Raw genomic sequence first — 24,256 nt, forward strand, 5'->3', positions numbered from 1 at the left:
ATCGACGCGTTTCAGAAAGGCGGGGCATAGAGGAGAAACAATAATGTACAGTATGTGTAAAATAATGTGTTTTTTAACCTTAAACCACATAAACACATTTCATTACACCAAATACACAAAATAATGTTCTTTTTTAGCAACGTCATATGACCCCTTTAATGTCAACACTATTCAGTCCCAAGGTTAAAAGGAAACCCCTACAGGGACATGTATATGGGTGAGAGTTATTCCCTTGCTTCTCAAAAGGTAGGATAGGTAGGATACATTTGCATGCTAATAGAGGTGGTTGTAAATGTACTGTGTATGCACAGCAACACTAATGTTACTAATGTTACAAGAGGCTGCCAGAGACATTGATTCTCAAGTCAGGACATAGATGTGCAGATAGATTCCCTGTCAGTGCTGTTCTGGTGTTATTCCTGGTACCTGTTTATAATGAACTATATGGAATCCATATAATGTCACAACTGAAAACTGGATGAGACTTTTATATACATGTAAAGCTAGCACTGTTGCTTACATCAAAGGAAATGCTAAAGTGAGAGCAGGAGGTCCCTGCAGAGGAAACCAGAGCTCTATCTTTTTGCAAATGTGTGCATGAATGTGGTAAAAAGATGAGCAGAAAAGATGAGCACTGTAACAAGTGCAGGAAATTTTGGACAAAGAATTTTTCTTTGAATTTATACTTAGTTATTGGTATGATAATAATGGCTAACAGAGAATGTGACTTTGATTAATTTAACTTTGTGTAACTGTTAAAGATAAATAAATAAATAAAATCCTGTTGCCAGAATTTACTGCACAGAATACAGTGACACGGTGACATGTCAGGTATTATGCATACTGGTGGCTGGACATTTACAACTTATAACTGTATATTCATCAATCATATAATGTGAATATTCCAGTCTACTCTAACTATCACTCTCAGAGAAAAAGGTACAAAATCTGTCAGTAGGGCAGTACCCTTTCAAAAGGTAGTAATATATACATTTTATGTGATAATATGTACCTTTAAGATACTAATATGCACCCTTTAGGGGTAAAAAAATAAAAAAGGTACCAGCCCAGTGACAGTTTTTGTACTTTTTTTTTCAGAGAGTTTGTTTACTGTTGTCCTGTCTGTGAGAAAAGGATACGACGCAGTCAGTTTTTCACCTTGTGTGCATGTGTGAATAGGTGGGTGTCAGTAACATGCAGTATCAGGCTGTGCGTGTGTGAAAATATATTGCACTGCTCTGGTGTTCCCAGAAATGAGCATATCTCTCTAAGAGCTAATGGAGTCCTCTTACCGGTGATTCTGTTTGAACTATGATTATACGTGCCTTAGACTGCTTTATGAAGACATTTTTTCTTCTTCTGTACAAGCTATTATTATTTTATCTGCATGTAAGTGCCTGTTGCTTATTCAAACCATGATATTATTCTGTTCTTTGCAACTTCTTTTGAAAAATCTTTTTTTTTTTTCTCAGTCGATGTGGGCAGAGAATTCCCTTTATAATGTTCTTAGATAAGTCTGCTGTTTTTATGAAATGTAAGCTTGTCAGCTTTGTTAGATTTGTTTTGTGCAATGTTTCTTCATCGCATCTTCTCTTTCTCCTCCCCCTTCTTCCTGTTCTGGTGTCTCTGAGGATGAGCCTGCCAGCCCAGTGATGTAGCTTTGGATCTCATTATAGGGCAGAGATGGAATGGAGCCACATGGTTGTCTGTCACACGCTAAGATGTGCATTAATAGTCGTAGCTCTCAGAAAACTCCCAGTTCACAAGTTGTAATTACAATAAATTAAGTTGGAATCTCGTAATTAAGTTGGAATCTCGTAATTACGGGAATTCCGATATGGCGTGAACGCACCTTTATTGTTTTTGTCTCGTCGAGCCGGGACACGGCATCACAGTATGGTAAGGGGTGTAACATTTCCGTCACACGCTTGAGGTATTCGGCCAATCACAAAGCACTGTATAGCTGGCCAATCAGAGCACACCTCGCTTTTCAGAACGATGAGCTTTGTAAAAATCGACACGTTTCAGAAAGGCGGGGCATAGAGGAGAAACAATAATGTACAGTATGTGTAAAATAATGTGTTTTTTAACCTTAAACCACATAAACACATTTCATTACACCAAATACACAAAATAATGTTCTTTTTTAGCAACGTCATATGACCCCTTTAATGTCAACACTATTCAGTCCCAAGGTTAAAAGGAAACCCCTACAGGGACATGTATATGGGTGAGAGTTATTCCCTTGCTTCTCAAAAGGTAGGATACTCTGTGTGCATTTGCATGCTAATAGAGGTGGTTGTAAATGTACTGTGTATGCACAGCAACACTAATGTTAACCATTCATCAAGAGGCTGCCAGAGACATTGATTCTCAAGTCAGGACATAGATGTGCAGATAGATTCCCTGTCAGTGCTGTTCTGGTGTTATTCCTGGTACCTGTTTATAATGAACTATATGGAATCCATATAATGTCACAACTGAAAACTGGATGAGACTTTTATATACATGTAAAGCTAGCACTGTTGCTTACATCAAAGGAAATGCTAAAGTGAGAGCAGGAGGTCCTTGCAGAGGAAACCAGAGCTCTATCTTTTTGCAAATGTGTGCATGACTGTGGTAAAAAGACGAGCAGAGGATTTCAACCTGTCTTCGTGACTGTCACAAGTGCAGGAGGTTTATGGACAAAGAAATAGTATCTAGCAGAGAACGCGCTCAACTTTGATTACTTTGTGTAACTGTATTTAAAAAAAAATCCTGTTGCCAGAAGTTTACTGCACAGAATACAGTGTTTCAGGTATTACAGGATGGTATTCTGGTGCCTGGATGTTTTACAACTTATAACTTATAATAACTTATATAACAACTTATAATTATATAATAATAGTATCATCAATCATAACTTTCATTCTCAGAAAAAAAGTTACAAAATCTGTCAGTAGCACAGTACCTTTTCAAAAAGTAGTATGTTTTATGTAATAATACGTACCTTTAAGATACTAATGTGCACCCTTTAGGGGTTAAAAAAAAAAGGTACCAGCCCAGTGACAGTTTTTGTACTTTTTTTTTCAGAGAGTTTGTTTACTGTTGTCCTGTCTGTGAGAAAAGGATACAACGCAGTCAGTTTTTCACCTTGTGTGCATGTTTGTGACCTTTATGCATGTGTGAATAGGTGGGTGTCAGTAACAGGCTGTGCATGTGTGAAAATATATTATTGCACTGCTCTGGTGTTCCCAGAAATGAGCACATCTCTCTAAATGTCCTCTTACCAGGGATTCTGTTTGAGCTATGATTATACGTGTCTCATATTGATTTATCAAGACATTTTTTTTCTTCTTCTGCACACGCTATTGTTGTTTTATTACTGCATGTAAGTGCCTGTTGCTAATTCAAACCATGATATATTCTGCTCTTTGCAACTTCTTTAAAAAACATATTTTTTCGATCTTGGTCGATGTGGGCCAAGAATACAATTATAATGTTTTTGGATAAGTCTGATGTTTTTAATGAAATGTCAGCTTGTGAGCTTTGTTATATTTGTTTTGTACAATGCTTCTTTATCACATCTTCTCCATCTCCTCCCCCTTCTTCCTGTCCTTGTGTCTCTGGAGATGAGCCTGCCAGCCCAGTGATGTAGCTTTGGATCTCATTATGGGGCAGAGATGTAATGGAGCCACATGGTTGTCGGTCACACGCTAAGATGTGCGTTAATGCAGAACCGTTTGTCCACTGCAGCTGCTGGTGGTCATATAACTGGTGCTTTTTCCCCCTCCCTTTATTTCCAACTCAAAGAGGAAAAAAATAATAAGGCATATGTTTCAACATAGCCTTCAGGACATTCCTAATCTGTCTTTTTGCTATTTTTATTTCCACATCTGTAGCTACTTAATAGTGCGGACATTTGGAATTACTATGCTGGATTGTTTACACTTTAATTGGATCATAGTTTGACACTGTATTGGGAAAGCTCATTTCCTGCTCCATGAAGTGAACCTTAAATCCTGTACAATTATTGAATTGTAGTTAGTATGTATTCAATAAACTATACACTACCGTTTAATAGTTTTGGGTCTGTAAGCTTATTGTTATTATTTTTAATTTTTTTTGAAGAAGTCTCTTATGTTCACCAAAGCTGCATTTATTTGTTCAAAAATAGTTTTTTGTTTTATTCTTTGCTGAATAAAACTATTAATTTCTTTACAAAATTGTAATGATTCAGAACTTTTGAATGGTGGTGGTGTAGGTGTTACTATAGGCTTCAGCGCCCATCTTTCCTCAGTGAGATTTGTGAGAAGTCTATATCATAACAGTATCTTCTGATTATAGTTTGGGAGTCATACCAATTTTATGATACTTTTATTGTGAGTTTGCATGGAAAAGAGTGACTAGTACATTCTGTAGAATTTATTCTTTTATGTTCCACAGAAGAAAGAAAGTCATACAGGTTTGGAACATTAGGGTTAGTAAATGATGACAGAAATTTCATTTTTGTCTAAAATAATATTTTTTAAGCTCTTTGCCAAGATCTGTTATTATGTGTCTTAAAAGTTTGTTATATTAAGTATTTTCCTTCCCTCTAGTCTGTGGAGAACCCAGTGATAGGTGACGTCTTTCATCCAAATGCTTTCTGTTCCAGTCACAACAATACAATGCAACCAGACACACCGCTATTCCTGACATATACTGACAAAAATATAACAAAATAACATTTTGCATGATTTTCAATCTGTTTTACACTTTTTTCCCGATGTTTCTGTCATTACAATTGTGTGCATGTCTTACAATTCACACTCCTCCTACACACTCATTCACACCACACACACACACACGCTCATATTACTGCCAAAGGCCTATATATTTCTCTGAAAGGTGTCCAACAAGGTAATTCTTGCTAACTGGCATATGCAATGGAAGGAGAACATGAACAGTCTTGATTTACAGCAAGGTACTACTGCAGACTGTCTGATTCATGCGTCGTTGCACAGTTAAAAGAGAAAAAAAAGTGAGGCGAGACGATTTTTTCCCAGGGTGCTCTCACTCATGATGAGAATGAGGTGACCGGTTCCAGTGGACTCTGAGGTTAGGCGCGAAGGACAGCACTTCCGCCCACTGGGGAGATGGGACAGCCGGAGGGATAAAAATAGCAAGTGAATCCCACCCCCCAGGCTCTCTTTTGTCCTTCTGGACACTGTGTGAGGGTCTCTCTCCTGGTACCCTGCTGCCTTCCCTATAGACTCTGACAGTGTGTGACCCTGCTGTAGTTTCCACCCAGTGCTGGATTCAGAAGCAAACGCCTGTTTCCTGTAACTGCAAAGATAGATAGATAGACGGATAGAGTACAGTTGTGGTCAAAATTTTACTGCTGTATCTGCAAAATTGTAATTATCATAGAAAATGCATGTTTTTTTTTTTTTATTAAGTACTGACCTGAATAAGATATTTCACATAAAAGACGTTTACATATAGTCTACAACAGAAAATAATAGTTGAATTCATAAAAAAATGGCTTTTCCTTCTGGAGCATCAGTGACCATTTGAACCTTTTGTAATAGTTGTGTATTACTATTATTTTCTCTTGAGGACTATATGGAAACGTCTTTTATGTGGAATATGTTATTCAGGTCAGTACTAAATAAAAAATAACATGCATTTTGTATAATCCCTCATATTTTAGTAAAGTAATTGACATTTAGCGGATATTGCAAAGTGTATGTAACATTTTGACCACAACTATAGATAGATTTTTATAAATTAATTTAAATTCATGTTATGACCAATAAGCAGTAAGTGGTTAATATTAACATTTTGCAATATTTTGTCCAAAATGAATGCTAAAAGTTAATTTACGCATGAAAACATTGCAATGTACAGTATGAAAATGTATATTTTGAAATTTCCTAAAAAATTGCTGTGAACGGTGCCAATAAGTTTAGGGCTGTCACAATATCAGATTTTCACTACACAATTATAGTGGCCAAAAAATCATAATAATGAAATTATCATGAAATCAATAGAAATGTAATTGAAAGAAAGAAAGAGAAATGAAAGAAAGAAAAAGAAATAGGTCCATTATGACAACCATGAGGTCTTGTCATTCATAATCAGCTCCACGTTGGTTCATAACAGTGTTTGCTCATCTTCAAACAAAGAGGACAATAAGATAGGGATAGGAAGTGAAAGCATACGCTCTGCTGGCACAAGGCAACGCCTCCATCTCTAACAGCAAAGGGGAAAGTCCCCTCAGAAAGAGACAGCACTAGAAAAAGCCAGAGAGAAAGAACAGACACCTTACGCAGCCCTGTAGACCTATATAAATTTTCCTTTCCCTGTTGCATTTCTCTTGCCTTTTCAAACATAATGTGTGTCTATTTCACCATGTGAAGTCTCAATGCTTTGTGGGTTTTTATGATGCTGCACAAAACAGCACAGTTGCAAGAGGCACGTAGTTGGTGCAGATCTTCTCTGTTACCTTTAGCACTCTGTTCTAGGAAACGCAGACACCGCCTCATGTTGACACTCCTACACATTTCCTAAACACTGATTACTGTATGCACAAGACGGCCAGCTTACCATTCTGAAATAATCACGGTAAGGACCGTCTTATCATTTAGTCTCCTTATTTTCCTTTTTTGTCTATAATAAGAGCGTGTGATCTATTCTCTCAGTGTCCTTCAACTTCAGAATCCCAACAAGCTGGAGGCTTCAGGGTCAGCTCATGTCCTCTGATTTAAACCACTTACCTAAAAAGGTCTTTTAGAGCAAATTCATGATTGATGAAAAGGGAAAGGGAAAAATTAAAAGGGGATGGCATACCTAGGTGAAAGTCAGGCCAGACAAAAACAGTCTGCTTTTGATCATAGGAGCAGGGGAGGAGCGCTCCAGGGCTATTTCTGTCCCTTTGTCTGCTTCTCAAATTAAGTGATGGAGTGATGGTGGTACAGCTTAATTCCCTATTCGGTTGATAAGCACTGGTCTCATCCCATCATCCTTTGAGGGACCATTATATCATCGCAATGTGACATCAACAAAAATCTATTCAGTTTCTCACTGTTCACTCGTGTTAAAAATAAAGGTTCCGAAGGGGTTTCACAGCAGTGCCAAACAAGAACCATTTTTGGTTCCCCAAAGAACCTTTCAGTATACAGTTCTTAAAATAACTACTATTTTTTTATATAAATTATTATTAGTGTAAATTACTTTTTAATAATCTACTGAACCACTACAAAAAACAAACAAAACAAACAAAAAAAAAAGTTCCATTGATGTTGAAGGTTCACTGCCAATAAAGAACCTTTATTTTTAAGAGTGCGTTCTTAAATCTACGAATGTACCATCAATATTTTTAGATATATTAAATATACATTTTCTTTCTGCTTAGATTTATGCAGGATAAAAGCTTCTTGGCTCACTTTTCCAACTAGCTCAACTGAAAACTTTGTATAGTTTATGTTTATAGTTTTCTTAAAGCCCCCATGAAATCATTCAACAGACACTGTTGTCTTTTTCTGTGTTGACATGTATTTCCTTTTGAAACAGGAAGTTTGTCAAAGGGCTTACTGCTTTTTTTTTTCTGTAGTTAGTGGCTCATTAGTGAGCAATGTTTTGCTCTTTGCTAGTCGAGTGCGGGTGGTATTAGTGGGTGAGACTTTAAATTCATATGTGTTTGTCAGCGTTTTGTACAGTAGTAAGCAGATGACCTCACAGCTAACAGACATGGACTAAAAGCCACAAAACTCTCATTATGATTTTTGCTTTCATTAAGCATCATGGCTTGTTTAGTGCTGTTGTGCTGCATTGTGATCTCGTTCTGTTTGTGAACAATGGGTCTGAATGTAGTGGAACGATATTGTGAGCACCAGCCACATGACGCTTGCCCACCTGTCATGTGAAGTTACAGTGGTAAAGTATGTAATTATAGTTGTGCAGTTGATCTTCTCAAATTACTATAAACTTTTAGCTTGTAGCAGGTAATACCAGTATGATAATATTCTGTAGTTATGTAGCATGTTATTTTCTTATAAAAATAGAAAAGAGCAACACAGCAGTCTGCCCAGTCGTGTTTCAAAACTGTTTTGAAAATGTTTTCCTTAACCCTAGGTTGTATCGGAATATTAAATAGGATCCAAGCAAATGGGGTCCCCAGCAGTACTGCAGAGGGTCTACCAATAATTGTTTGATCTCAAATTAATTTTTGTTGAAAAAGGTATGATTTAAAAAAATGAATGTAGTGGAACGATATTGTGAGCACCAGCCACATGACGCTTGCCCACCTGTCATGTGAAGTTACAGTGGTAAAGTATGTAATTATAGTTGTGCAGTTGATCTTCTCAAATTACTATAAACTTTTAGCTTGTAGCAGATAATACCAGTATGATAATATTCTGTAGTTGTATTTGGCTCTGCAGAATGAGCAGAGTTATGTAGCATGTTATTTTCTTATAAAAATAGAAAAGAGCAACACAGCAGTCTGCCCAGTCGTGTTTCAAAACTGTTTTGAAAATGTTTTCCTTAACCCTAGGTTGTATCGGAATATTAAATAGGATCCAAGCAAATGGGGTCCCCAGCAGTACTGCAGAGGGTCTACCAATAATTGTTTGATCTCAAATTAATTTTTGTTGAAAAAGGTATGATTTAAAAAAATATATTTTTTAAAGAAGTCATTTTAGCAGATATTACCCCAGTCTTCAGCGTCACTTCAGAAATCATTCTAATAAGCTAATTTGATTATCGAGAAAATAAACGTTTTTAATATTATAAGTGTTCACAACTTATTATATCACATCATGCTGATTTAATATTTTCATTGAAACCATGAATATAGTAGAAGAAAAGTATGAATTTCTTTCACACACAAAAAAATCAAACAGTAGTGTATAGAATAAATGAAGTAGAAAAATAAAATGTATTAAGTCAAAGTCAATAAAGGCTATTTTAATGGCTTTTAAAGCCATTTTTTTAAAGATGAGGTAAATAATACAAATGTCACGATTCAGAAGTCTTTATTCATTATTCAGTTTTCTTTTATTCCCAAAACAACATTATAACATAAATGATTTGAGATTTTATTCTACATTATAGCACGTTTTATAAAAGCCTGGAGAAGGGCACTAACTGTGGTGGTTAGGGTTGTTCACAAGGGGGGAGGGCTGGCCCTATGAGAAGCACTTTGATATTGCACTGTTGATGAGAGAGAGAGTGTGCAGAGCGAGAGAGAAACAGAGCGACAGCAGAGTGCTCTGTAAACAGGCTGTCAGAAAAGAAAGTGCAGGGACATTTTCATCTGCTACAGGAAAAGGAGAGTGTTGCGTACAACACTGAAGGATAATCACGAGAGGGAGAGAGAGAGAGAGAGAGAGAGAGAGAGAGAAGGTTTATTAATTCATGCAGGAGGGGAGGGATATTTCTGCTGCTGACTGAGCTGGTTCCAGCACTGCCTGTAGCATTTTGCTTGTAAGCCCATCCATGCTGTGACCGTGACAGCACTCAGATCAGCCAGGATTTGACGGACAGCATCACCTGAACGAGCAGAGGTAGAGTACGATTTGTCCTTCTTTCTCGCACGCACATCTGTTCTCTGCTCGCTCACGTACCGATAAGTGCTGTCTGCCGAGCAAATGACCCTTGTTTTCCTCTCACGGTGTGTTCTCTTATGTCAACACTGCATATCAGGCACCAAAACATGCACGTTTATCTAGCTTTTGAACTTGTGAAGTCGCATTAATTGGTGCGCTTTTTTTTTACTTTTGTTTTCTGTCTTCATCGTCTCACAGGAGATGATTTTAGGTGTTTCCTGTGCTTTGTAGAGTTCACGTGCAGGATGTTGCCTGTTTAGTGCTTTGTTATGGTCTACATTGGCATAGTTTGTCTGTCATGTCAGAGCTGAGTGCAGATAGTGTTTATATTTCACACTCAGCTGAGAGATCAATGCCGCGGGATGATTGTGGGATGATTCATTCTCTTCACAAACCTGTGCTGTCATGTGCTTGCGAGGTGCTGGTTAATCTCCAATCGGCTCGCTTAATTACGGCTCATCATGTAATCACCAAAGGCACAGGGTCTTCATGTCTCAACAGGATCTGTGGAGCAGGAACAGCGTGAGCTATGTGTGTGAGAGAGCTTTTTCGCTGTTGCTGCTTGAGGACGCAATTCATGTTGTCAGTCTTCATAGAGGGCTGAATATTTGTTGAAGCCGAATGTTTGCAAGTAATTAGCTCTCAATCATTAGAAAAAGACACAAAGATAACGAAAAAGAGAAAAGATTGCTCGTGACACTCTACCCAAGGTCAAAAACGGCAGTCAGCTATGGAGCATCTTAATGCAGTCCACAATAAAGGAGAGCCTGAATAAACACTCACTGATCATACTGTTGTCTTTGGCTTGTCTCTCATCTTTACTATGCCGCTCTTGGGTAGATGAATATGTTTCTGTCGGTTGGAGAAGCACAGTGATTTATCCCGGTGTCCTCACTGGAAGCACACATTAGGAGAGCCACTCGGAGGGTCTGTGTTAGTGCGAAAGTTTTCAAAACAAATAGAAAGGAAGCATGTTGTTTTATTTTCTATTGTTGTTTATTTCTATTCTAAATTCTATTTTATCTATTTGTTGTCTTTTTATTTTAAAAAAGCCCTCTAACACTTGCACTCTCTATTTGTTTTCTAACTGCTTGTTTTCTTAAAAAAAAGGCCTCTATTACTAGCTTTCTCTATTCTTTTTGTGTTCTATCTACTTGTTTTCTTTTTATTTATTATTAAAAAAAACACCTTGCTACGTGAACTGTGTTAAGCTAACAGAGACTTGTCATAGCACTTGTGTATTATTGCTCTTTTGTTGGTTTTGATTGCTTCTATTGTCCTCATTTATAATTCTCTTTAGATAAAAGCGTCTGCTAAATGACTAAATGTAGATGTAATTTTAAAAATACAATAGTGCTGTGGTTTTCTGTACCTTAGTGTATTTCCTCTTCCTGTTTCCACATTATGATCAACTACTGTACTGTCATTCCAACAATAAGTAATAATAGTAATAAATGGGTAACACTTTAGTATAGGGACCAATTCTCACGATTAACTAGTTGCTTATTAGCATGCCTTTATTAACATATTGACTGTTTATTAGTGCTTATAAAGCACATATTCTGCATGACCATATTCTACATCCCTAATCTTACCCAATGCCTAAATTTAACAGCTACCTTAATAACTATTAATGGATCAAATTAGGAGCTTATTGAGGCAAAAGTCATAGTTAATGGTTTGTTAATAGCGAGAACTGGACCTTAAAATAAACTTTGCCCAATAAATGTAACAAATTTAGTGTGAATATAATTATATATTTTTCTATAAATATTTCTTAGATTATTTTTCATATTTTATTTTCATTTTAAGTTTTTCCTATGCTATGTAAGTTGTAATAATAATAATAATATGAAGAATTGCATAATATTAATTATACACAATATTAGCTGCATAATATAAATTACATTTATTTTAGGGGTGCTCTGATCAGGATTTTTGAGGCCGATCACCGATCACCGATCATAGAAAGCAGTATCTGCCGATATCGATCACCGATACCGATCTTTTTAAAGCCTTCTTTTTATCGTGTAGAATTATTTATAGTGATGATCCAATCAAGATTTTTAGACATTTATTCAGGGCCTGAATTTCATTTTTGAACTTAAGCGGTGCAGAAGCAGCACTGACTGTGTTTTCACACAGGAGTCTGCAACTGATCCGTGGCAGTTTACTACAAACACAACATTTATCCATTATTTTGATTTCAAATTCAAACATTGTTACTTAAAATGCCTTTTCAGCATTGTGATTCTTTTTTTACACAGTACAGTAATACAATCTTTCATAGACGTGGTAAACATAAATATAAAAAATAAATATAAGAAACACATTATTCAATGCTTTTTACTTTTGCATTTACTTCTAGATTTATATATTTAGTTGCTCAAGCAAGTGGCAAAACATTTAAACTACTTTTCTTACATTATCACAAACATTCTAAATTAAAACTTACCATTGACAGAAACAGTCAGCACTACTGCTTTTCTTTCGCATTAAATATTTATTACAAGCAATCCTGCACTCATAAAGCACTTTATTTTTCTACCTCCACGAGTGCCATCTATTATTGCCTTGTTTATCTAAAAGTGCTCTTTTCCTTTAAACCTAGCCAAAAAGCCATAGCCTATGTGTTGACTGTGAAACACAGTAGACTTTAAATATATGCATTTATGGTGTAATTACTACATTGTAAATCCATGTTCATATTTACTGCAAACAATGCGTTGTTACTTTAATTCAGCGCTTGCATCGCAGAAAAAATAGGCTCGTTGTGGAAACAATCTCTGCATGGCTGCAGACGCACCGCTCGTGGAACACACTGCCGGACCGCAACCACATGCAGTCTGTGAACGCTTTAATCCGTTAACATGAGCGCGGATAAAATACGCACCGCATACGCAGTGCAAACGGAGTAATGTGAACCTGGCGTTATGTGTGTGCGCTGCGAGTGGGCATGAGCGCACAGTCTCCAGGAGAGAGCGCGAGCGCTGAATCGTTTAAACACTGGCAAGAAATAAAAATAAATGCAATTTATAAACTTTAGTGACGATGTGACACTGCCTCGATTGTGCAAGTGTAAATTCCTGTGTCAACTGTGCAGCGTGCAGCTTGCTTATAGTGCAGACGCGATGTGATTTAAAGCCATTTGCGCATTTTGAGAGAGAAAAAGAGAGAGCACGAGGTGATGCACTCATGCTGTTTGTGAAATTAAGTCTCACATAAGGTTTTCAAATGACTTCATAAGTAATTTAATGAAGAAATATGAATTGTACCTCACCTTAAGCATTATAATTATTTTACCCACACCGGACAGAGACTGAGACGGTGCCGCTGCATGTCATGCCAATCCTCTGATGGCAGGCGCGTCATCAGCTTGAGATCTCTCCTTTTTAGAGACCGCCGATCAATCATCCCAAAGCGATTATCGGCCGATAGTGATCGGTAGCCGATCAATCGGAGCACCCCTAATTTATTTAATATAATACTTATACATTATTATTGCATTAAATATAATTTTTTTTTAAACATTTTTCTGAATTCATAAATATATAGTATTGTTTGAAATATATTTATTTTAGAAATCTATTTAATGTGATATTATCTAAAAGTTTTCCACCTTTGCTCTGCCACTTTGTTAGCGCTCTGTTGTTGATGTTCAGTTACATTAACAGACATTCAGACCGGATTGAAGGGCAGTAGGTTTCCCTTTAGCTGGGAATCAGAGCAGGTCTTGCCTGGCTTTTCCATGTCATTGCATTGCAATTTCGAACCAAACCCTCCTGTTGCCATGACATCCAACCCCTCTGTAAATACTCCCAGGATTTTTTTGAGCATGTAGGCCCCAGGAGAAGAGCGAGAGAGAGAGAGAGAGAGAGAGAGAGAGAGAGAGAGAGAGAGAGAGAGAGAGAGAGTGCTTGCACACGCCTTTTCTGTTTGCGGGAAAAAGCCAGAGATGAACGAGAGAGAGAGAGGAAAAGATTGCTCATGTTTTTTCAGCTCAGAGAGTCACTTAAGGAATGGTAAAAGGCTAAATTTATTCTCTACTCTGTTATACTACTTTACGGCATGTACGAGTTAAAAAAATGATACCATTTTTAAAATAAAAAGTGTTTTTTTTTCCTGGAATTATGTGTTATGTCTGCATGTGTATTTATGATAGTAGCATTGCTTAATTTCAGCGGTGCTCTTTCCCTGTGCTGTTTCACCATCCATTACGCTAAATCACAGTTTAGTCACACACTTTACTAATGTATAAGTGGTAAATGCAGCTGTAAGTAATTACAGTTGTGAACATCATAAAGATCGCTTTGTGGTTGCTTGCACTTAGAGAGTCATCGAGTTTTGTTTGATGTGAGAAAAGAAAACTCTAAAAGGCATGTCATGTAAATGCATCAGATAGGTCTAACAGCCATGGAGTGAGCACAGTGTTGTCTTCAAAGATGCTGGTTAAACGCTCCTGCCTCCTCTTTAGGCCTGGACATGCTACGCTGATTCTGCTTCTGTGAAATCAATACGAAAAAAATTAATCTTTACCCAGACAGCAGTACCCACACAGACCCATAAGAAGATCCATACCTAAATGCCCTCAGTGCATCCATCAGTCAGATGACGTTTCTGCTCAACTTGCATGTTTGGCTGTTTCTTCTCTTTCTGATTTGTTCCACTGTTCCTTCTGAGGCCATAAATTTAAAACAAAGCTGCACCATGGGTTTGTGGGGCCCTAGACGAGATTATGAAAATGGACCCTACTGGTGTACAAAGATATTCAAATGACTGTTTTCTTTTTAAGGGTAAATGTATAGGGTAAATTTTTAGGGTAAAAGGTATATGAATTTTAGGTAAAGTGTATATTTTAGGCCTTGCAACTGGTCCATTGTTGCTATCGTAAATTAAACTACAAAAATAGTTTTCAATTATGTATTTAAAGGGGTCATATGATGCTGCTAAAAAGAACATTATTTTGTGTATTTGGTGTAATGAAATGTGTTTATGCGGTTTAAGGTTCAAAAAACACATTATTTTCATTGAAATCGCATCATATGAACCCTTTAAATATTTAAATTAAATATAAATATTTCATAAATATTAGAAAGACTTGACCTGCCAGCTAACTGAAATTATGTAAGTTTGAAGTGAAGTTGAAGTACTAAAATTACTAAAACTGAAACTGAAATAAAAACGAATTAAAGCTTAATATAAATATTTTAAAAAAATAATAATGAAATTGACAAAAGTGCATGAAAACTGAAAATACAAAAATAAAAGTTCATTCAAAATATTCATAAATATTATAGCAGTAAATAAATAATCCTAAATAACAGTTTTCCACCACCAGCTTTTGCAGATCACTTTGGTTAAGTTTTTTGTGACACATTAATTTAAATAAAAATACTGTATTTTCTTAATTAGTCATTTGTCATAGAAACGGATGTGTAAGAATTAGATAAGATGTTCTTAAAATAGTTATGAGTACACTTTAAGTATTTTATGAATTTAAAATAATGTATTATAACTATGTAGAGAGAATTGAAGCATTATGATTCCCTAAATTAATATGGATATATTGGGCATCACAGGACTGATTATAAAATGACTGTTAAGTGTGTGGTATTGACTTACAAACTAGATTGTTTCAAAGCAAAATGCATGTTTATGTTGTTAATTAAACTTATTGCAAATTATCATAGGTTCATAATAAATTTTCTGTTTTGTACTGCCTTCAGCACGCTACACACAACAAAAAAGGCTCAGTGTCGTAACTCTGCTTACACCTCCGGTTCTCTCACACACACAGTGTGAATATTGTAACCTGTTAGTATGAGGGGTGAAATAAATAGGCTATACACTGCTTGAAACAGAAAAACAAAAAAAAATATGTTTTTGTAAGCACAGATATTATTAAGTTGACCATCCACAACCACGCATAAATAGACTCGTGTTGCAATTTGTCTCTTTTTTTTTTTCTTTCTTATTTTTGACTGAGGATGTCATGAGAGAGGCCCGTTTCTGTCAGTGAAATGGGCCTATCAGGTCTCCTCCAGCCTCTTCCCTACAGTTTGATAATCTGATATCTTTAGCTGCCACTCTCATCCACTTTGTCAGAGCTCTTTCTGCCGACTGCAAGCCAGACCGCAGAGACTATCTGTGGAGAAGTTGAGACAAAAATATTACACAATACCTTATCATACTTCAAACTGTGACAAGTAGCTGCCTGTGGATTAGCAAAACTGCCTGATGACTGGTGACGGGTGCACATGGCAGCGCTGCTGTTGGCTCTGACTGGACTGCGACCCCTGCGACCCAGCCATGCCGTTTAATTCTATAATGTTGATGAACGTTGGGATTTTGGTATATCTGTGCCCCTCACTAACCTCCCATTCCCAGCTGTTTGGCCTGCCACTTTCCGCAGGTTCTTCATTCATCACAGCCACTGTCTCATTCCCCTGCGTATCAGCTCTCTGTGTGAGCCTGTCTGCTGTCCCACTGGAGACGGGTGATGTTACTGCCATGACTGGACAGCAGTGCACCTCTCCCTCTCCCTCTTTATCCCTTTCAGAATTAGTGTCCTAATTTGGTTGTGTTCCTCCACACTGTGGTTCAGGAGACTAGTGCAGTGGTCATACTCAGATGACGAATACAAAATCTTCTGATTGAATTGTAGGCAATAAATTATTTTAAAATGTTGCATTTATTAAATGTTGCATTCATTTATTCTGTGGTCTGTGCACTTGCGTTAATAGTAATACCTGAAAAACCTGCAGTACCTAGATTTAGATATTGTCTCAAATAATTGAGCCTATTCAAGTGGTAATGAATTGCACTGTGCCATATTTTATTAGTTATGAAATGCACACTACCATTCAAAAGTTTCAGGTCAGTTTTTTTTTTTTTAAAGAAAATACTATTTTTATTTGGCAAGGATGCATCAGATTCGCCTAAGGTTGTTACATTAGATTTTTTTTGTTTGTTTGTTTTTTGTACTTTCTTACTTTTTTCATCATAGAATCCTTAAAGTGTATCATGGTTTCCACAAAAAAACACAACAATACATATATTCCACAAACATGACAGTTGTAATAAGATAAGCACCAAATCAGTATATTAGAATGATTTCTGAAGGATCATGTGACACTGAAGATGTAGAAAATTCAGCTTTGCCGTCACTGGAATATACAGTATTCCATTTTAAATATTCACATATAAAATAATTATTTTAAAATGAAATAATATTTCACAATATTATTGTTTTTACTGTATTTTTTATTTATGTGTGTGTGTGTGTGTGTGTGTGTGTGTGTGTGTGTATAGAAATAATAGGGATGAAATGCTAGCTTTTATTTCAATATAATTTGGTTAATAAAAATATCTGTATCTATTACAGACAAGTTAGAAATTTCCTATGAAATGTTGCCAGACCCTTAGGCAAATTCTAACGGGCTGTGAAAATGGCCAAGTCTAGATACTTTTCAGATATTATTGAGAATAATCGTCAAAATCCGAAAGTCCTTTTCTCAACAATTGATTCATTCTTGAATCCTAGATCGGAGGTGCCCGGAGATATGCCTATGGGTTTATGTGAAAGTCTTTTAGATTTTTTGTTGGCTGTATATCAGACATCCGAAAGAATATACAACAGTGTTCATATATGCCTATGGATATACATGTAACTCATGCTGTGTTGTCTGATTTTGAGCCCATTTCTTTATCCATGCTTTTAGACATTGTACTCAAGCTTAAGTCGACATTCTCTCCTCAAGATATCAGAATCAGAATCAGAAAGAGCTTTATTGCCAAGTATGTTTGCACATACAAGGAATTTGTTATAGTGTCACAAGCTTCCAGTACACGGAGACAACAACAACACACAGATAATAAAAATGAGATGTGAATAAAATACACATGCATAAATATAAACCACAAAAACAAACAAAAAAAAAAGAATAAATTGTATGTACAGGTGTGCTATAGATGGAATAGGAATAGAATAAAATAAAATAAGTTGTAGGGATGTACTAGGGTTTAGGGTGATAAATAGGTATAAGGTTATTGCACATACTTTAATTGCACAATAGGAGAACATTAACTGTTCATGAGGCAGATTGCCTGGGGAAAGAAACTGTTCTTGTGCCTGGCTGTCCTGGTATTCGGTGCTCTGTAACGCCGACCAGAAATAAAAGTTATAGGAGCATTAAATAGTTAAAGAAACTATTTTGAACAAAATTCATTCTAATGCTCATTATATTAGCGTTAGCCGCGCTTATGCTAGCGATTAACTACGTATACGCTAACGGCGATGTTTATTTCAATCCGAAATTCAAATTAAAATATGGAATAATATTCATAACAGAAGCTCTAAATATTGAAAATTATTGAGTTGATTGGTCCATTTGTATTATCAATAATTAATAAGAGCTTACACAACTTACTATAAACATGCCGTAGTGCAGCCTTTATTGAAGAAATCAAGCCTGAATAAGAGTGTGTTGTGCAACTATAGATCAGTTTCAAAGCTTCCTTTTTTAGCAAAGATTTTGGAGAAAACTGTTTTTAATCAGCTTGAGTCCTTCCTTACTGATAATGCTATCGGTGAAGTCTTTCAATCGGGGTTTAAAAAACAACATAGTACAGAATCTGCATTATTGAGAGTTTTAAATTAAATTTTTATGGCAACTGACTCTACTTTTGCTTTTAGATCTTACAGCGGCGTTTGATACAATCAACCATCAGATTCTGATCTCACATTTAGAAACTTGTGTAGGTATTCGTGGAAATGCCTTGAATTGGATTAAGTCTTATCTTCAAAACAGAAGTTTCTCTGTTCAGATGGGAGAATGTATGTCGACCTCAGCACCTTTATCTTGTGGCATTCCACAAGGATCTGTTTTAGCACCAGTCTTTTTTTCACTGTATATGCTCCCATTAGGTCAGATCTTGAGTAAATATGGTGTTTCTTTTCACTGTTATGCAGATGACCCCCAGTTGTATCTACCTCTAATGCCAACTGCCTCTATTGCTGTAGAAAGACTGGTGGAATGTTTTGGCGAGATTAAGGTGTGGATGTCTGCTAATTTGCTATGTTTAAATAAATCAAAAACCGAATTGATTTTATTTGGCCCTTCTGAATGTTGACACATCCAAAATTGATTTGGGTATACTATCCCCTTTTCGGACACATCAAGTAAAAAACTTAGGTATAGTTTGTGATAGTGCACTGAAATTTGATAAATAAATGAAGTTGTCAAAATTCGTTTTTTTTTTTCAATTGAGACTAATCTCTAAAATTAAGCCTTTTTTATCTCCTGGAAAAGGTTATCCATGCTTTTATTTCTCAAGATTAGACTATTGTAACACACTGTATTATGGTGTTCAATACAAAAGTTTGGACAGACTACAGCTGGTCCAAAATGTGGCCGCAAGACTTTTGACAGGTATTTGGAAAAATGAGCATATCAGTCATGTATTAAGAGAGCTACACTGGCTGCCGGTTTCTTATAGGATTGATTTTAAGATATTATTATTTGTTTTTAAAGCCTTATATGGTACATCTACATCATGTATAGTGGATCTGATCCAGGTGAAGAAACCAAAGAGAATGTTTAGTTCTGAGTCATTGAATCTCTTAGTGGTCCCGCGGACGTACCGGAAAACGAGAGGAGACTGGCCGCTGCTCCTAGGCTGTGGAATGGTCTACCTCAATATATCTGGCAGTGCTCCACTCTTAGAGAGTTTAAACATTTAAAAACATATTTTTTTACTGTGGCGTTTGAGCATACATGAGTGTGGTGTTAGTGGTGAAACTGGTTTTTACCTATTGCCTCACTGAATCTGAGGTTTTATTTGTGTTTGTGTGCTGATTTTATTGTTTTTTATTGTTTGTGATTTTATTGTTATTCTGCATTGTCTCATGTACAGCACTGTGGTCAACATTTGTTGTATTAATATGCGCTTTATAAATAAAGTGAACATTGAACATTGAACATATTAATATTAAATGTTTACACATATGTATATGAGTGACACAAATGCCATCTGCTTTGTAGAATGAGCCATAAAGGGACTAAATATTTTCAGATGCCAAAAATAATTTTAGGGTTTGTTTGGGTTAGTCCATAGTAGCAGTTTAGTTTAAGCACAATAGAAGTCAAAGGGAGGTCTTCACTATGATGTGAAACAAATGTGCGTGTGTGTGTGTGTGTGTGTGTGTGTGTGTGTGTGTGTGTGTGTGTGTGTGAGACACACACACACACAGATGAGGCTAAATGAGGTCAGTTTATACACGAGTCTGCGGTCTGTGGATGTTTTCTCTCCAAAAACAATACAGAGCAGATGAGAGAATAACACATCCAGAATGAGCGGCTCGTTTCTCCTCACTAAATGTTTCCAGTGTGTCTCTGACGCTAGGCTCCGCTCACAGAAACCGGCCCAAACATGCAGCGAGCGTCTCTGAAGTGAAGCAGGTCAGAGCGGAGCAGCCGTTTACTAGGTCTTCACTATGATGTGAAACAAATGTGCGTGTGTGTGTGTGTGTGTGTGTGTGTGTGTGTGAAACAAACACAGCTGCAGACAGTTACTCGCTGGCGAATTAATCATGAGTGACTCTTCATTACACAGCAAAACACAGTTGGCTGACTAGCCAGCTAGCCATGTGGAACTAGCTAGCTAACACCAGATTTCATCGGTTTCCACTGTGTATATGAAAAAAAAAGAATAAAACTGTTGTTGTTTCCATAATTATTAGATGTCCATCTATGTTCTTAGGCGCAGTACCACAGATTAGAACATCTCTTACTGTAATGTTGTTTAGAAATGGCCTCGTGGAAAAGCATGTCACAGTTAAAATGTCAAGTGTGGACTGAGAGGCTTGCAGATCTGGACAATTTCACATAATATTGCAGCTGTACTTTGCTTTGAGTTCTTTACTATTGCGTACATTTCTACATAAGCATCTCACTAAAATTCCACTAATGTGAGATGTAAATTTGTCAGTGGAATACGACTGCTTTTGGACATTGTGTGAGTGTATTTTGCATATGGTTACTGTATATTTATGACTTATTTTAGACACTGATGAATTAAAACACATAGTCACTTAAATAACTAATTATATATTATCCAATGATGTTTACACCACAGGTGTCTGATTCAGATGATTCGGGCTGCTGATGAGCAAGACTTTCCTGAAATATATTTTTGAAACTGAATATATGATTAGCTCACAGTTTAATTGTTGTTAAAACATTTCATGTTCAGTGGGAGGAAGGTCGTGACAGGACTTGAAGACGGTGAGTGCAAGTGGATTTTTATTGCTAATTACCATTAATAATTTCCTATGGTACTTTACTGAATAGTGCAAATATGATTAATAAGGTTATTATTTATGACTTATTTTAGACACTGATGAATTAAAACTTAAAACTTAAATAGTCACTTAAATAACTAATTATATATTATCCAATGATGTTTACACCACAGGTGTCTGATTCAGATGATTCGGGCTGCTGATGAGCAAGACTTTCCTGAAATATATCTTTGAAACTGAATATATGATTAGCTCACAGTTTAATTGTTGTTAAAACATTTCATGTTCAGTGGGAGGAAGGTCGTGACAGGACTTGAAGACGGTGAGTGCAAGTGGATTTTTATTGCTAATTACCATTAATAATTTCCTATGGTACTTTACTGAATAGTGCAAATATGATTAATAAGGTTATTGGAAACTCTCATACTGTAGCCCCGTCAACAGCTCAACCAAAAATTGCTGAGGCCACTGAGATTTTTGGTTTATCTGTAAACCACTTTTAGATCCCTGAAGTTCCTTTCCATCGTGGGCAGTGCAGGAGTCCATCACATCTCACGTCACACTGAAACTGTTATGTTGCACCCACATTACAAAAGCACAGTGCAAATCATTCACATATTCCCCAAGTCTGATGCAAACTCTTTTACTTATTACATAGAGAAAGTATCAGTGTGTTACATAGAAACACTTAAATAATGGATCTGAGAAAGGGTCAAATAAGGAGGTACACGTAACAGGATGGTCACATAAATTCTGCATGAAAAGGAGATGCGTCATGGACCGAGCTGGTATAGTTTGGAGGAAAGTGGGGGAGGACGAGAGAGAAATGATCTAATATAGATGGCTACAGAGAAAGGGATGTGGGGGAATGGTATAAATACTCCAGGGCTGGAGGATAATGGAGTGTCAGTTGGAGACAGAGAGGCAAATGGAATAAGGTACATGCATTTCTTCACTGCAAGACAGGAGAGAGTGGAGGAAGAGGGAGAATAATGAGGCTCATATTGTTTAATGGGACTGGGAGGCATTATAAATCAGAGTAAGATCTGCATTCATTGAACAAGCATCTTGCTGGACAACATGCTCCATGTCCCAGTGTTGTCCACGTTCCTGCTGCAGTCTGACCTACAGAGGTGGTTTCGTGAGCTCCCATTGCCTTGTAAATCAGGTGGAAAGAGCACCTTCAGGATTCAGCAGTGAGGGTTCAATGTGAGACTGTAAACAGTCGATGGAACTGTCACTGCTGTGTTTTACTATGTCTTGTGTTCGTTGGTCATGTTTATGCCTTTCTGTGATGTATTGCACCTTGTAGTGGTGAATTCTGGTTATATACACTACTGTTTAAAAGTTTAAGGCTTGTAAGTGATTTAAAGGTAAAAAAAAAAAAAAGACTATAGAAAAAAATCAAACTTGTAAATTAATTTTATATATACTGATTTATTCATGTGTAATATATATTTTTTCAAAGGGATTATGAGAACCTAAATACAAGAAGCTCTAAAAGAATTTTAGAATTAAAAAAATTTTTTAACTCTTTTGCTTTAGACCTTTACACCTACAAATGTTAAAGGGGTCATATGATGCTATTTTAAAGATCATTATTTTGGACCCCTTTAAATCTACAAATAAAATGTTAAGATTACCACTGCATCTAGTCCTATCTAGGGGAAAAAAACAGTGATTGATTTTTTTTCATAGTTATTGTATAAGCTTTCAATGTACTCTCTATAAAACAAACTTTATTATTGTTTATTTAATTCTAACAATTAAGTTTTTGCTCAAAACTAACCAAAAAAAAAAAATGATTAGTTTATAATCTCTGCAGGAGTGACTTGGTATTGTTTCCAGACAAAAGGAAATATATTGGTATTGTTGAAAAATATCGTCATATCGGATATCGGCAAAAATCCAATATCGTGCATCGCTGATGGATATATATTTTTTCTGAAGAATCAAATATGTGGCTAAAATTAAAACATATTTTTGTAGTATGGCCAGATAAAAATGTTGCAATGGCATGTAAAAATCTGAAACACAAGTCTGACTGGGCAAGAAGAAAAAATCTTTATTATTGAATTCAGATTTTTACATCATTTTAACATCTTTAAGTGAAAAAGTGTTGAATATGTACATAGAAATCATAATCATAAAGCACCATGTGTAAACTGTAATTAGTACAATAGCTCTAAATAGTACAAAAAATTGGGGGGCTTTTTGTATTTATTTATACTAGGATAGCATAGTGTAAACAGGAATAAAGGGGTGAGAGAGGGGGAGTGGGATCGGGACATGAACTTGGCTTCCCATCAGCTCCTATATACTGTATGTCCTGAGAATCGTGCACCGCACCGCAGCTCTGACAGCCTTAGTAATTTATGACATCTAAAGACAGGAGTCCTTTTAGAAATCTTTTCATATGGACAGTTGAATTTTTCACTCCAAACCATTGATTTACACTTAAGAATTTTGTTTAATGTATGAACCTTCGTGTACTTCATCTACAGTGAGTTGTTCACCTTCATCATTTACTTAATCAAGTGTACCCATAATTTGAGCATCAATTGGGATTTTGTTGGATTGTTGAAATTTTGAGAAGATATGGATCTATAATATTCCTCATATATTCAATCCTAAATATTGTTAGAGTTGCACTAAGCCCTGAATTCTAGGTTGGGCTGCCACTAAGTCCATTCATATGATTTGTGGGTATAAATGGACGAGTTCTACATTGGTTTCCCTGTAGAAATATAGGTGTAATGCACTTCCTGTACCCTTTCTTTGTTTATGCTAAGGGTACATGAGATTGATATTATATTATGTCTGTCTTGTGGCCTGGTACATACACAGACAGACATAATGCACCAATGCACACACACTCCTCCAGATACACACACACAAACCCATAACCGCTTTCACTTCATCTATTTGCTGCAAACTTATGACATCAGGTTGCCAGGCAACTGTCTGAGCAAACAGAATCCCGCTCCATACAGAGGGGAGGCCCCATCCTGTTGATCAGCACGTGGCTCCCACAGCCCATTAACACACACACTTTTGCACAATACAGCCATTAACTTTGTCTCTCAATCCTTCCTTTAATGTACACATTTCCTTAACTGGCTTATTAGAGAATTCTGCCCTTGACAGTAATAACGTATGGATGTATAGCTTTCATTGTTAGGAGGAGGACACAAGAGAAAGATACTATGAGTGATGAGGGAAACCCACACAGGAAGAAACCTTTTTTTTTTTTTTTTACCGTAAAGAGGAATAGAGAAAACAGAAAGGCAGTTTGCATGGTGGGAGGATCAAAAATAGTTTCCATCGTCTGGTGATACTAGAATTAAATCCTTTACCACAAACCTTTCATCTCATTAGATGA

General features: G+C 36.4%; 1 protein-coding gene and 1 long non-coding RNA gene across 3 annotated transcripts in view; both read left to right on the forward strand.

Moving 5' to 3' along the window:
* Positions 1 to 5,729, forward strand: part of LOC107686391 (uncharacterized) — a 7,365-nt gene extending 1,636 nt beyond the window's left edge. Inside the window, exons 2-3 of the long non-coding RNA XR_001634040.1 lie at positions 1,557 to 1,560; positions 5,553 to 5,729. This is a non-coding gene — a long non-coding RNA (uncharacterized LOC107686391). The remainder of the gene's footprint in view (positions 1 to 1,556; positions 1,561 to 5,552) is intronic.
* Positions 5,730 to 9,250: 3,521 nt separating this feature from the next.
* LOC107672245 (diacylglycerol kinase beta-like) overlaps positions 9,251 to 24,256 on the forward strand; it is a 118,391-nt gene continuing 103,385 nt past the window's right edge. For both annotated transcript variants that reach the window (XM_016465725.1, XM_016466471.1), the window contains exon 1: positions 9,251 to 9,530. The gene's annotated coding sequence lies outside the window, so the exon portion shown is untranslated. The remainder of the gene's footprint in view (positions 9,531 to 24,256) is intronic.

This window comes from Sinocyclocheilus anshuiensis, unplaced genomic scaffold (genome assembly GCF_001515605.1).
Source record: "Sinocyclocheilus anshuiensis isolate Anshui unplaced genomic scaffold, SAMN03320099.WGS_v1.1 scaffold277, whole genome shotgun sequence".
NCBI classification, from domain to species: domain Eukaryota; kingdom Metazoa; phylum Chordata; class Actinopteri; order Cypriniformes; family Cyprinidae; genus Sinocyclocheilus; species Sinocyclocheilus anshuiensis.